Source organism: Otolemur garnettii, unplaced genomic scaffold, assembly GCF_000181295.1.
Source record: "Otolemur garnettii isolate 467f Iridium unplaced genomic scaffold, OtoGar3 scaffold00267, whole genome shotgun sequence".
NCBI lineage: Eukaryota > Metazoa > Chordata > Mammalia > Primates > Galagidae > Otolemur > Otolemur garnettii.
Window position 1 is genome coordinate 1092500 of NW_003852662.1, and position 13740 is coordinate 1106239.

The following is a 13740-nucleotide window of genomic DNA, read 5'->3' on the forward strand; positions in this document are numbered from 1 at the left end:
TTGATGCACAATATATAAATACTCAAGTCCAATATTAAAAACTCAGACACTTGACAAACTTGAATGAAGTTTCCCAAACTATATCAATATATATAAAGTGCATATATATTTTTAAGAAAGATTACTCTGAGTAACTTCTATAAAAATAAGTTTGATGGTTTGGTCCATCTAACTTCACTGCTATTAGTATGAACTTTTAACTTTCAATATGTAGTAAGGTTTATTCTACCTTTCTCTCAACATTATACGTACAAAATCAAAAGAATCTAGGGAGGTACTAACATGTGATGATTAATCCAGTGATTCCAGTCACAATGTATTCCAGGAGAGGGTACCCATGTCACTGGAATAGGACAGTGTGGTTTATTCTTCCTTCCCTGATTTGGATAACCAAATGGAACAGGAGGAGGGTAGTGGTTCTGATATCCATTCCCTCGATACATTCCTGGCTTTTTTCTGGACAATGGATGCCATATTGGAAGAGGTAGGAATATCAGTTCCAAAATCTGGGACACTGTGCTTGGTGTTACAGTCACCAAATTGGGTTTCACTTCCACTTTCTTACTTGTTTCTTCATCTGAGGAAGAAGATTCTGAATGATAATCAGAGATAACTTTATCAAAGGCCCTCATAACTTTCTTAGAGATCTCATCCTTGTTCTCATCCTCATTTTCAAAGCTGGCAACAATTAATGCGTTGTTTTTCTCTCCATACCAACAGCACACCTCACATTGGTCTACTCAGACAGTAAGCTCCTTTGGCAAGCCCAGGTCACTATACAAGATGATGCACCTGTTCTCACAAGCTTTCAGGACATCAGGATCAACTCTCTGAAACTTATTGACATGAATGCATCTGTAAGCCTGTCCTTTCGATGGTTTTTTCAGATATCAGTGATTTTTGTATTTTTCTTGAAGTATTAGAGTTAATTTCTCAGCAAACCTCTCAACTTCCTCTTTTTTCAACTCATCATGTTTTCAAACTAGCCTTGTGAAAAAGAATACAACAGCAGCAATTTTGTTCTTCATGTTTTTCCTTAGTCCAGTGTGTGCAGCTCCAGCATCATTGGGCTGCCAAGTGCATGCTGAGAGGACTGACTGGAAGGCTGGTGGGTGGGCAGAGGGCCTTGAGTCAATTTTTTAAGTGATGAAATGTGTGGGTGCAGTTTTAATCTTTTACATAAAGATATCTAGTTCTCTCAGCACCATTTGTTGAATAGAGATTCTTCTCCCCACTGTATGTTTCTGTTTGGTTTATCAAAGATCAGATGGCAACTAGAAACTGGTTTCATCTCTTAGTTTTCTAGTCTGTTCCATATGTCTGTGTCTCTAATTTTTTGCCAATACCATGCTGTTTTGATTACTGTGAACTTGTAATATAGCCTGAAGTCTGGTAGGGTGATGCTTCTGGCTTTTTTTTTTATTCCTAAGAATAGCTTTGGCTATACAGGGCTTTTTCTGTTTCCATACAGAATGAAGTACTATTTTTTATATTTCTTCAAATTATGATGTTGGAATTTTAAGGATGATTGCATTGAATCTGTATATTGCCTTGGGTAGAATGGACATTTTGGCAATGTTGATTCTTTCCAGCCAACAACATGGTATATTCTTCTATTTGTTAATATCTTTTTTAATTTATTTACTTAGAGTTTCATAATTTTCTTTGAAAAGATTCTTCACTTCTTTTGTTAGGTATATTTCTAAGTATTTCATTTTATTTGAAGCTATAGTTCAGGGAATTATGTACTTAATTTCCTTCTCAGCTTGGCTGTTATTCACATATACAAAGGCTACTTATTTGTGGACATTGATTTTATACCCTGAGACGATACTGTTATTCTTGTCCCTTCCAGGAATCTTATGGTTGAGACTCTGGAGTTTTGTAAGTATAAGATCATATCATCAGCAAAAAGCACGAGTTTGACCTCTTCTGCCCCCATTTTGGTCCTCTTTATATCCTTCCTTGGCTTAATTGCATTGGTTAGAACTTTTAGAGCTATGTTGAATAGTGTTGGTGATAGTGGATATCCTAGTCTGGTTCCAGTACTTACTGGAAAAGCTTTCTGTTTTACTCCATTCATATTACCTGTGTGTTTGTCATAGATGGCTTCAAACAGCTTAAGAAATGTTCCACCTATGCCTGTTTTCTAAGTGTTCTCGTTAGAAAATGATGCTGAATTTTATCAAATGATTTTTCTGCATCTTTTGAGAGAATCATATGGTCTTTGGTTTTGCTTTTATTAATATGGTGAATTACATTTATAGATTTGTGTATGTTAAACCACCATTGCATCCCTGGGATAAAGCCTGCTTAATGATATATATATATATATATATATATATTCCATTGCCTAAGATTTTATTGAGTATTTTTTTCATCAATATTCCTTAATGAAATTGGTCTGCAGTTCTCCTTTTTAGTTAGGTCCTTTCCTGGTTTTGGTATCAGGGGGATGTTTGCTTCATACAATGTGTTTCTTCTTGATGTTTTAGAATAGGTTCTGCAGCATACAAGTTCATATTTGAAGGTGTGATAGAATTCTAATGTGAAGCTATCTGGTCCAGGGCTTTTCTTATTGGAAGATTTTTAATTCTTTCTGCAATTTTGGTGCTTGATATTCGTCAGTTCAAGAGATCTATTTCTTCTGGGTTAAGTGTAGGAAGATGGTATGATTCCAGCTATTGGTCCCTTTCGTCCACATTGTCAAATTTCTAGGCATAGATTTTCTTGTAGTTGTCAGGGATAATCCCTTTTATCTCAGTAGTATCTGCTGTTATTTTCTCTTTTTCATTCTGCTTGAGATAATTACAGATTTTAGTTTTGTGTTTCTAGTTAATCTTGTCAGAAGTTTATTGATTTTATTTATCTTTTCAAAGAACCATCTTTTTGTTTCATTGATTTTCCAAATGATTTTTTTATTTTCAATTTTGTTTATTTCTGATTTAATTTGGTTACTTATTTTCTTCTGCTGGGTTTAGGATTGTATTGCTCTTCCTTTTCTATTTACTTAAGATGATTCATTAGATTGCTGATGTGTTCTTTTTCTGTTTTTTGGATGTAAGTACATAATGTGATAATTTTCCCTCTTAGGATTGTTTTTGCAGAATCCCACAGGTTTTGTTAACTTGTAGCTTCATCATTGTTATGTTTGAAGAATTTAATAATTTCCTCTTTTATCTCTTCCTTGACCCAAATGTCATTCAGCATAAGGTTGTTTAGTATCCATACTTTTGTGGGGGCTGAAAAATTTTATTGAAATTGAGTTCCACCTTTATTGTCTTGTAGTTTGAGAAGATACAAGGTATAATTTCAATTCTGTTAATTTGGTTGAGGTTTGATTTGTGACCTAGTATATGAACTATTTTGGAGTATGTTCCATGCACTGATGAGAGTAACATATATTCTTTAGCTTTGTGATGGTGTATTCTGTGTATGTCTATTCAGCCCATTTGTTCTAGGATTGCATTTAAGTCCCTTGTATCTTCATTTAGTTTCTGTTTAGATGATTTTTCCAGTTCAACCAGAGGGGTGTTCAAGTCCCCAGCTATTATGATGTTACAGGACATCATATTTCTCAGACCAATTAAGATATGTTTCACAAATCTAGGAGAATTTAAGTGTAGTGCACAAATATTTAGAACTAAAATGTCCTCTTGTTGCCTTTTTCCTTAGCCAAAATTAAATGACCATCTTTGTCTTTCTTAACTTTAGTTGATTCCAAGCCACTTATATCTGAAAATAAGATTGCAACCCCTCCTTTGTTCTGATTTCCAGTTGCCTATTGGTTTCTATCTCTTTACCCTGAGTCTTGTTTTGTCCTTGAAGGTTACATGTGTTTCCTGGAGACAGCATATGGATGGCTTATCCTTTTTTATTGAATGTGCCACATTTATTGAGAGAATTGATAAGTTTGGCTGAGTTCTATTCATCTTATTTTGTAAATATCCATTGCTTAATTTTGTCCTTTGTGCCATTGTGGAAACTGGGCATTTTTCTTTGTTTTTTAGTTGTTTACTTTTTTGGTGGTCTATTATGGTCAATGTGAAGAATAAGTCTAAGTATTTTCTGCAGAGCAAGTCGTGTTGTGGTAAATTTCCTCAGTATTTGCATGTTAATAAAAGATTTTATTATTCCATCTATTTTGATGCTTAGTGTAGCAGGATATAGTATCCTTGGCTGATAATTATTTTGTTTAAGAATGTTAAAGGTAGATGATGATTCACTTCAGGCTTGAAAAGTTTCACTGAGAAGTCCGCTTCCACCCTGATGGATCTTCCCATACAGGTGAATTGACTTGTACTCCTGGCTGCTTGCAGAATTTTCTATGTTGTCTTGACTTTGGATAGTCTTTTTACAATGTGTTTTGGAGATTCTTCAAATTGTGTTGAGATGACCTGGGGTTCAATATTCCTCTAAATGAGTGTTTCAGAATCTTTAATGAAACTTAGGAAATTTTCATTTGTGATATGCTCCAGTAGGGCTTCCATCCCTTTGAAATGTTCTTCTTCCCCTTCAGGAATACATATAATTTATATGTTCAGACACTTCATAAAATCCCATAATTCTCTGAAAATATATCCTCCATTCTCTCTCTCTCCTTTTCTGCCTCTTTAACTGCCTGTGTTAACTCTAGAGCTTTATCCTCTAGCTCTGAGGATCTTTCTTCTCCATGGTATAATCTGTTATTGATACTTTCTAATGCATCTTTAAATTCTCTGATTGACTCCATTATGTCCTTAATCTCTGCCATATTCTTTCTATATTCTTCATATCTTTCATCCATTTTTTTGTTCTATTTTCTACTTTTTCATCAATTCCCTTTATTGGTTTTGTCATTCATATTTTAAATTCCCCTACTTTCATTTCCATTAATTCTTTATAAGTGGAATCCTCTGTAGTAGCTACCTCATAATCCCTTGGGGGAGTAGCTCTGTTCTATTTCTTCATGTTTACAGAATTTTTCTGTTGGTTCCTCCACATGTGTGTTTTCTTCTTATTCCTTTATTCCTTTCATTCCCCTACTTTTTATTTCTCACTATATGCCTCACTTTAAATTACTTTGTCTCAGAGCTTAGGTGTTGAAGTGTCCTTTTTGTATAAGGTCAAAGGGAGATAAGGGGAAAGAGTGAGAAAAGACAAAGAAAAGAAAAATAAAAAGAGATAAAAAGGAAGGAGAGATAAAGGAAAGAATTGAAAAAAAGGAGAGACATAGGACAGTAACAGAGAAAGAGAGCTACAGGAGAAATGGTGATGTTCAGCAGGCTGCTCAAACCACATCCACAGCTCTAGGATTTAGAGGGTCAGGCTGGGTGGATCCTTAAAATTCAGGATCTCATTACCAGCCTTGGAAAAAGAAAGACCTACCCTATGCCAAATATGGAAAGAAATCAGCAGTATGTAACAGTAGGGACATAACAATACCTTCTTCCAGAGGCCAAAGATAGAAGGATTACCAAGACTATGAGCTTGTGACCTCCTTGAGACAGACTAATGCTGTAACCTCCCAGCCAGACAAATGCTGTGACCTCCAGCCCTTGGAGAAGAGAAAAAAATGAAAAAAATATTAACTATATATTATAAAAATTAAAAATGTAATTGTGTAGGGGGAAAAAAGGAATATCTTAGCTGTTGTATGAGAAATCTGTGTGGGAAAATGAAAAAGTAGAAAAATTTCTACCAAAAACGGGATATGGGAAAGAAATAAAAAAGAAAGAATAGAAGGGGATTAAAAACTGTACCAAAAATGGAGGAGCCCTTGCTATTGCAAAAAATAAAAGTGAAACAATAAAAATACAACCAAATAAAAAAAAAAACTAAACAAGAAAAACAACAACAAAAGAGAAAAAAGAAAAGGAAAACCCATGGAAAAAATTTTAAAGAAGCAAAAAATGTAACAATATATATGTATGTGGGTGTATGTTTGTGTGTGTATTTATATATGTATATATATTGCCTGAACACTAGATGGCGTTATGGTGTTAGGAGATGAAGAACAGTCGTCGTATCTTCTGTATATGATTGGAGTCAGCAGCCACTCTCTAGGTGCAAAAGATACCGGATTTTGTCTTCCTGACTTCTTTGCCCTCAATCTGTGCCTGTTCCCTTCATCTCCATTTAGTCCTGAGGTCCCAAAGCTTTCTCCAGACTTCCCAGGAGGCCTGTCATCAGTCACCGTCCCCTGACAACAAAGCAGCCCTCCCAGTGTTTTGGGAGCCATTCAGCTCACTCAAAGGATGGCCGCTCAAGCTCAGCAGGCACACCAGAGCCAGCTGTGCACTAGAACCCCACAGATTGTTCTTCCCACACACATCGTCTTCCCACAATAGTGGTACCCCACCAGCCACCAAACCGATGAGAGAACCACTCCATCAAACCCCAGCCACTGGATGCTGTTCAAGTCTACTTGCTGCTGCAGTGAGCAGCCCAGTCCAAAATCAAAATACTACAGGATAACCCTTTCCCATCTCCAGCCCTCCACAGAAGAGCTGGCCAACTGGCTGTTCTCTGCCCATACCAAGCACCTGCTTTCTGCATCAGCTTTCCTCAGCTCCAAACATCCTTGTTGGTTCCTAAATTCTTCTGTTGCTTCACAGTGCCCCTGAAGTAGTGATGTTTCTGTGCAGATTCCCCCAGCCAGAGGTGTCTGACATCCACTTTCTCTTATCTCACCATGAATAGCCATCAAGACATCTCTACTCTGCCATCTTCCTCCACAGCCCCCCTTCACTTTTTCTTATGGCAGAATTGTACACCATGGTATACATATGCCACAGTTTGTTAATCCATTTATGCATTTATGGGCATTTAGGTTGCTTCCACAACTTGGCAATTGTGAATTGAGCTGCAATATATATTATAGTGCAAATGTCCTTATGGAAAAATGATTTTTGTTTTTCTGGGTAGAAACCCAGAAATGGAGCTGTGGATCAAATGGAAGGTCGACATTTAGTTATTTGAGAATTCCTCATACTTTTTTCCATAAAGGTTGTATTAGTTTATAATCCCAGCAGCAATGTATAAGTGTTCACTTCTCTCCACATCCATGCCAGCATCTGCAGATTTAGGACTTTGTAATGTAGGCTAATCTCTCTGGAGTTAGGCAACATCTCAAAGTGGTTTTGATTCACATTTCTCTGATAATTAGAGATGACGTATGTGTTTGTGGGCATTCATCTGTCATCTTCAGAGAAGTTTCTGTTCAAGTCTCTTGCCCATTTATAAATGGGGTCATTTGTTTTTTTTCTTGTTGATTAATTTGAGTTCCCTGTAGATTCCAACTATCAGCCTTTTGTCAGATTCATAGCATGCAAATATCTTCTTTCATTATGAAGGCTGTCTGCTTTAGTTGTGGTACCCTTAGCTGCGGAGAATCTTTTCAGCTTAATCATGTCCCATCTATTTATTTATGATGTTGCTCCAATTGCCAAGAGGGTTTTCTTTATAAAATCTTTTCCCAGGTCAATTTTGTCAAGTGCTTTCCCTATACTTTATTCTAGAATTTTTATTGTTTTGTGTCTGAAATTTAAATCTTTTATCTAGAGACAATTTTGTCAATGGTGTTTGGTGGTGCAAGTTCAGTTTTCTACACGTGGCTAACTCGTTCTCCCAGCACCATTTATTAAATAGAGATTCTTTTTCCTAGTGCATGTTTTTGTTTGATCAAAGATCAGATGATAATAAGTGACTGGGTTCATCTCTAGGTTCTCTATTCTATCCCATAGGTCTATATCACTATTTTTGTGCCAGTACCATGCTTTTTATTATTATCATTATAGACTTGTAGTACAACCTGAAGTGTGGTAACATGATGCCTCCATATTTGTTTTTATTTCTAAGAATTTTATTGGCTATTCAAGTTTTTTTTCTGGTTTCGAATGAAATGAAGTACTATTTTTTCATGTTCTTCGAAGTGTGATGTTGGGGCTTTCATGGGGATTCCATTTAATCTTTAGATCTTTTGGGTATTATGGACATTTTAATATTCTTCCAAGCCATGAGCATGGTATGTTCTTCCTTTTTTTTTTTTATTGAATGGTAACTATGTACATAAATACACTTCTGGGGTACAGTGTGGGGTTTTCACACACAATCCGAAACACTTCCATCAAACTGGTTAACATAGCCCTCATGTCATTTTCTTAGTTATTATTTTAAAACATTCACATTCTACTCTTAGAAAGATTCACTTGTACCCTTGTAAGATAAACCTCAGATGTTCTTCCATTTGTTAATGTCTTTTGATATTTCTTTTCACAGAGTTTCATAGTTCTCTTTGCAGAGATCCTTCACATCCTTAGTTGGATATATTCCCAGATATTTCATCTTCTTTGAACCTACTATAATGGGTATGGAGTCTTTGATTTTACTCTTAACTTGACTGTTATTGGTATATATTAAGACTACTGATTTGTGGGCATTGACTTTTATCCTGTAATGCTACATTATTTCTTGATCACTTCTTTTTTTTTTTGAGACAGGAGCCTCAAGTTGTCCCCTTGGGTAGAGTGCCATGGCATCGCAGGTCACAGCAACCTCCAACTCCTGGACTCAAGCAAGTCTCCTGCCTCAGTCTCCCAAGTAGCTGGGACCACAGGCACCACCACAACACCCAGCTATTTTTTGGTTGCAGCCATCATTGTTGTTTGGCAGGCCTGAGCTAGATTCAAACCCGACACCTTGGGTGCATGTGGCTGGCACCTTAGCCACTTGAGCCACAGGCGCCAAGCCTTCTCGATCACTTCTAAGAGCATTTCAGTCAAGTCTCTGTGGTTTTCCAGGCATAAGATCATGTCATCTGCAAAGGAGGTCATTTACCTCCTTGAATACCACTTGATCTCCTTTTGCCTGAGTGCAAAGGTTAGGACCTCCAGCACTGTGTTGAATGGTGGTGGCAATAGTAGAAATTCTTGTCTAGTTCCAGTTCTGAAGTGGAATGCTTTCAGTTTTAATCCATTCAATATGATATTGGCTGTAGGTTTGTTGTAGATGAACTCCATCAGTTTAAGAAATGTCCTACCTAAGCCTACTTTCTTAAGTGTTCTTGTCTAAAAAGGATGCTGAATATTGTAAAAAACCTTATTTGCATCAATTGAGAGAATTATATGGCCTTTTTCACTTTATTTATGTGGTGAATTACATTTATAAATTGATGTATGTTAAATCAACCTCACATTCTTGGGGTAAAAAAACTTTATCATGATGTATAATTTTTTAATGTTTTGCTGTATTCTGTTTGCTATGACCTTATTGAATATGTTTGCATTATATTCATTAATGATATTGGCATTCTTTTCTTGTTGGGTCCTTTTCTGGTTTTGGAATCAGGGTTATATTTGCTTCATAGAACATACTGGGGAGGATTCCTTCCTTCTCTATGTTTTCGAATAGGTTATGCAATATAGGTACTAGAAGCTTTGGTAGAATTCTGATTGTAAAACCATCTGAATCATGGCTTTTCTTTTCTGGAAGATTTTATATTGGTAATGCAATTTCAGTGATTTATATAGGTCTATTTAAAATTTCTAATTCTTTCTGGTTGAGTTTAGCAAGGTAATGTGTTTCCAGTACTGGTCCATTTCCTGTACATTCTCAAATTTCTGGGCATAGGGTTTTTTGTAGTAATCACTAAGGATCTTTTGTATTTCTGTGGTATCTATTGTTATTTCTCTTTTTCCATTTCTGATTGAAGTTATTAGAGATCTTAGTTTTTGTTTCTAGTTAATCTGGCTAAAAGTTTAACAATTATATTAATCTTTTCAAAGAAAACTGACGTTTTGTTTCACTAATATTTTGAATGATTCTTATGTTCTCAATTTCATTTAATTCTGCTCAAAGTTTGGTTATTTCTTTTCTTCTGCTGGGTTTGGGGTTGGATTATTCTTACTCTTCCAGTTGCTTGAGATGGCCCATTAGTTGTTGATTTGCTTTTTTTCTGTTTTCTTAATGAAGGCATCTACTGCTATAAATGTCTCTCTTAGGACTGCCTTTGCAGTATCTCACAGATTTTGATAGCTTGTTGCTTCAATATTTTTTTGTTCAAGAAATCTAATGATTTCCTTCTTAATATCATCTTGCACCAATTTGTTGTTCAGCATAAGGTTATTTAGTTTCTATGACTTTAGTGGTTATGAAGATTTCTGTTTTCAAGTTCAACTTTTATTCCATGAGTGTCTGAGAACATATTAGGAATAATGCCCATTCTTTTTAATTTGTTGATGTTAGATTAGAACACCTTAGATTGATCACCTAAGTTGTGATCAGTTTTGGAGCATGATCCTTGGGCTGATGAGAAGAATGTGTATTTAGTTTTGTTAGGATGAGATGTTCTGTATGTCTGTTAAATCCATTTGTTCTAGGATCATGTTCAGGTCATTTCTTTGTTTAGTTTCCTCTTAGAGTATCTGTCTAGTACTGTCAAAAGGGTATAAAAATCTCCAACTATTATCATGCAGGAAGATATCATACTGTTCATAACACTTAGATCTTTTTTCATGTATAGAGGAGTGTTTAGGTTGGGTGCATAAATGTTAACAATTGAAATCTCTTCATGTTGTATGCTTCCCTTGACCAACATGTAGTACCCATACTTGCCTTTCTTACTTTTGTTGGTTAAAATACAATTATCTCTGCAAATAAGATTGTAACCTCTGCTTTTTTTCTGATTTCAATTTGCCTAGATCATTGTTTTCCATTCCTTTACTCTGTTTTATTCTTAGAGGTTTGATGTGTTTCTTGGAGACAGCAAATGTTGGGCTTGAGTTTTTGTATCCAGTCACCTAGTCTATGCCACTTTAGAGGGGAATTCAAGCCATCTGCATTTATTGAGAAACTTGATAGGTATGGTGGAGTTTTGGTTATTTCTTTTTTCAGAGGTCCAAAGCTTATTTTTATCCCTTGCACCATTGTGGAAGCTAGGCTTTATTCTTCAATTATTGAGTGTATTTACTTTGGTGATGGACCATCATCCTGGTCATTATGAAGACTAGGTCTTAGTACTTCCTGTTGAGCTGGTCTAGTTTTGGCAAATTTCCTCAGCATTTGGATGCCAATAAAATATTAGATTTCTCCATCACAAATTAAATTCAGTTTAGCAGGATATAGGATCCTGGGATGAAAAATTAGTTTGTTAAAGAAAGTCAAAGGCATATGACCATCCTCTTCCAGCATGAACAATTTCAGCTGAAATATCTGTGGTCATTCTGATATGTTTCCCTTTGTGGGTAAGACTTTTCTTACATCTGGCTGTTTGCAGTATTTTCTCCTTCATGTTGACTTTGGCAAAGTTAATTACAAATGTGTCTAGGACAGTGGTTCTCAACCTGTGGGTCGTGACCCCTTTTAACAATGAAAATACATCACGGCATTAGGAAGGTTGAGAACCACTGGTCTAGGAGATGTTTTGTTTGGATTGAGTCATATTGGAGTTCTGAAACTATATACTATCTGAATTTCCAGATAATATATAGTTATAATAGTTTATAGTTATTATAATTAATAGTATAGTTATATAGTTAGTATATAGTTACTAACTAGTATATAGTTATTATATGGTTATAATAGTATATTTCCTTTGCCAATGAGGTGGAGCTTATGCTTTTGATGCTTTCTATAAAGCCTTGTGAAACACCCCTTCAGGGCTGCAGTGAGAGTCTCTGAGGGATGGCTTGCTTAGATAGCACAACCTGATTCTGTCCTGGTGTCAGCCTATTCTCCACCCAGTTTAAAGGAGGTGCAGTATTTTGCTGTAGCCTCTATTGCACAAAGATTTGAACACCTGTGGCCCCTCCCCTTCTGGAGAAAGCTGGAGGAGGAGAATCCATGGAGATACCCACTGTCCCAGCCGCTAATTGTACCAAACTCCCCCCGACACTGCAAACAAACTCAAATATGCGAGGAACCTACTGACTCAGCCAGCAACAGGTGGAAAACAAGAGTCCTCAGACAGTTCTGACTAAGAGTTCCAATTGAACTTGCTCAGGCAGCACAAGCGACACCCACACAAATAAGTTCAGAGAAGTCACAATCATTCCCCTCCCATCCCCAGAGTCCTGGCTTTGGACTACATAAAAAGCAGCTGTCACCATGGCTGGGGAAGGTTTTCTAGGTCCTGTATGTTTCCAGTGCCGGTCACCTGGTTCTAGGCCTCTATCTCTCTCCAAGTTGCAAGGGGGGAAACAAGAGTCACTGGGAGTTGCCAGGCACAGACACCAGGCATTGGCTCTCCAGAGGGCTGGGGAAAGGTCTTCCTTTGCCAGAGTAAGATCTAGCAGGAATATATTTCAGTCCTAAATATTGATGCACCCCACATAATCACTCCCAGATTTATAAAACCAACCCTACTTGGTCTGAACAGTATGATAACTAACAACACCATAATAGCAGGCCACTTCAACACCCCACTGATAGAACTGGACAAATCTTCCAAGCAATAACAAAACAAAGAAATTATGGGTTTAAACACCACTCTAGAACAAATGGGCTTAACAGATATATACAGAACATTTCACCATAATACTACTGAATATACATCTTTCTCATCAGCTCATGGATCATTCTCTAAGACTGATCATATCCTAGAACACAAATCATGACTCAACAAATTTAAAATACATAGAAATTATTCCTTGTACCTTTACAGACCAACAGAATAAAAGTGGAACTCAGTAACCAACAGAATCACTCCATCACAATGCCATGTAAACTAAATAGCCTATGGCTGAAAGATAGCTGGGTCAAATAGAAAATAAAAAAGGAAATCATTAGATTCCTTGAACAAAATGATAATGAAGGTACAAGCTATCAAAATATATGGGATACCACAAAAGCAGTCCTAAGAGGGAAATGTATCACACTAAATGCCCACATTCAGAAATCGGAATAAGTGCAAGTCAACAATCCAATGACTCATCTCAAGGAACTGGAAAAGGAAGAGCTATTCAATCACAAACCAAGCGGAAAAGAAATAACCAAAATTAGATCACAACTAAATGGAACAGAGAACAAAAAAGCCATTCAGAAAATTAATGAAACAAAAAGTTGGTTCCTTGAAAAGATAAATAAAATTGATAAACTTTTGGTCAGATTAACCAAAAACAGAAAAGCAAGGGTTCTAATAAGCTCAATCAGAAAAAAAACAGGGTAAATAACAAAAGATACCAGAGATACAAAAGATCATCACTGAATACTACAAAAATCTCTATGACAAAAAAAATGGGCTTCTGTCATGATTGGCGCACATGGGGCAACTCAACTGCTCTTTGTGTGGAATCAGCATCAAGAGATTTCAGAAGCATAATTTTTTGGTACCTGGGCAGCTGGTGATCATTGATCCTGGCACCTGTGGAGGGGGAAAAAAACTCTATGCCCAGGAATTTGAAAATGTGGAGGAAATGGACAACTTCCTAGAATCATGGTACCTCCCTAGACTCAACCAAGAAGAAATAGAGCTCTTGAACAAACTAAAAAGCACTGAAATTGAAACAACAATACCAAAAAAACTTTTTTTAAAAGTCCCAGGCTAGATGATTTCACACAAGAATTCTACAAAAACTTCTAAGAAGAGTTTCTACCTACATTGCAGAATCTATTCCAAAACACTGAGAAAGAAAGAATTCTCCCCAACTCCTTCTATGAAGCAACTATCACCCTGATACTTAAATGGGAAAGGAAATAACAAAACAATAAAACTTCAGACCAATATCATTAATGAATATTGATGCAAAAATTCTTTAAAAACCT

The 13740-nt window shown here is 36.3% G+C and overlaps 1 non-coding gene and 1 pseudogene across 1 annotated transcript; one reads left to right on the forward strand and one right to left on the reverse strand.

The window, feature by feature from the left end:
* Positions 1-266: 266 nt before the first annotated feature.
* On the reverse strand, positions 267-1028 carry LOC100955112 (annotated as a pseudogene).
* A 12181-nt stretch (positions 1029-13209) lies between these two features.
* LOC111722508 lies at positions 13210-13343 on the forward strand. Its single transcript, XR_002771296.1, has one exon. It is a non-coding gene; the product is annotated as a U11 spliceosomal RNA (small nuclear RNA).
* The last annotated feature ends 397 nt before the right edge of the window (positions 13344-13740 follow it).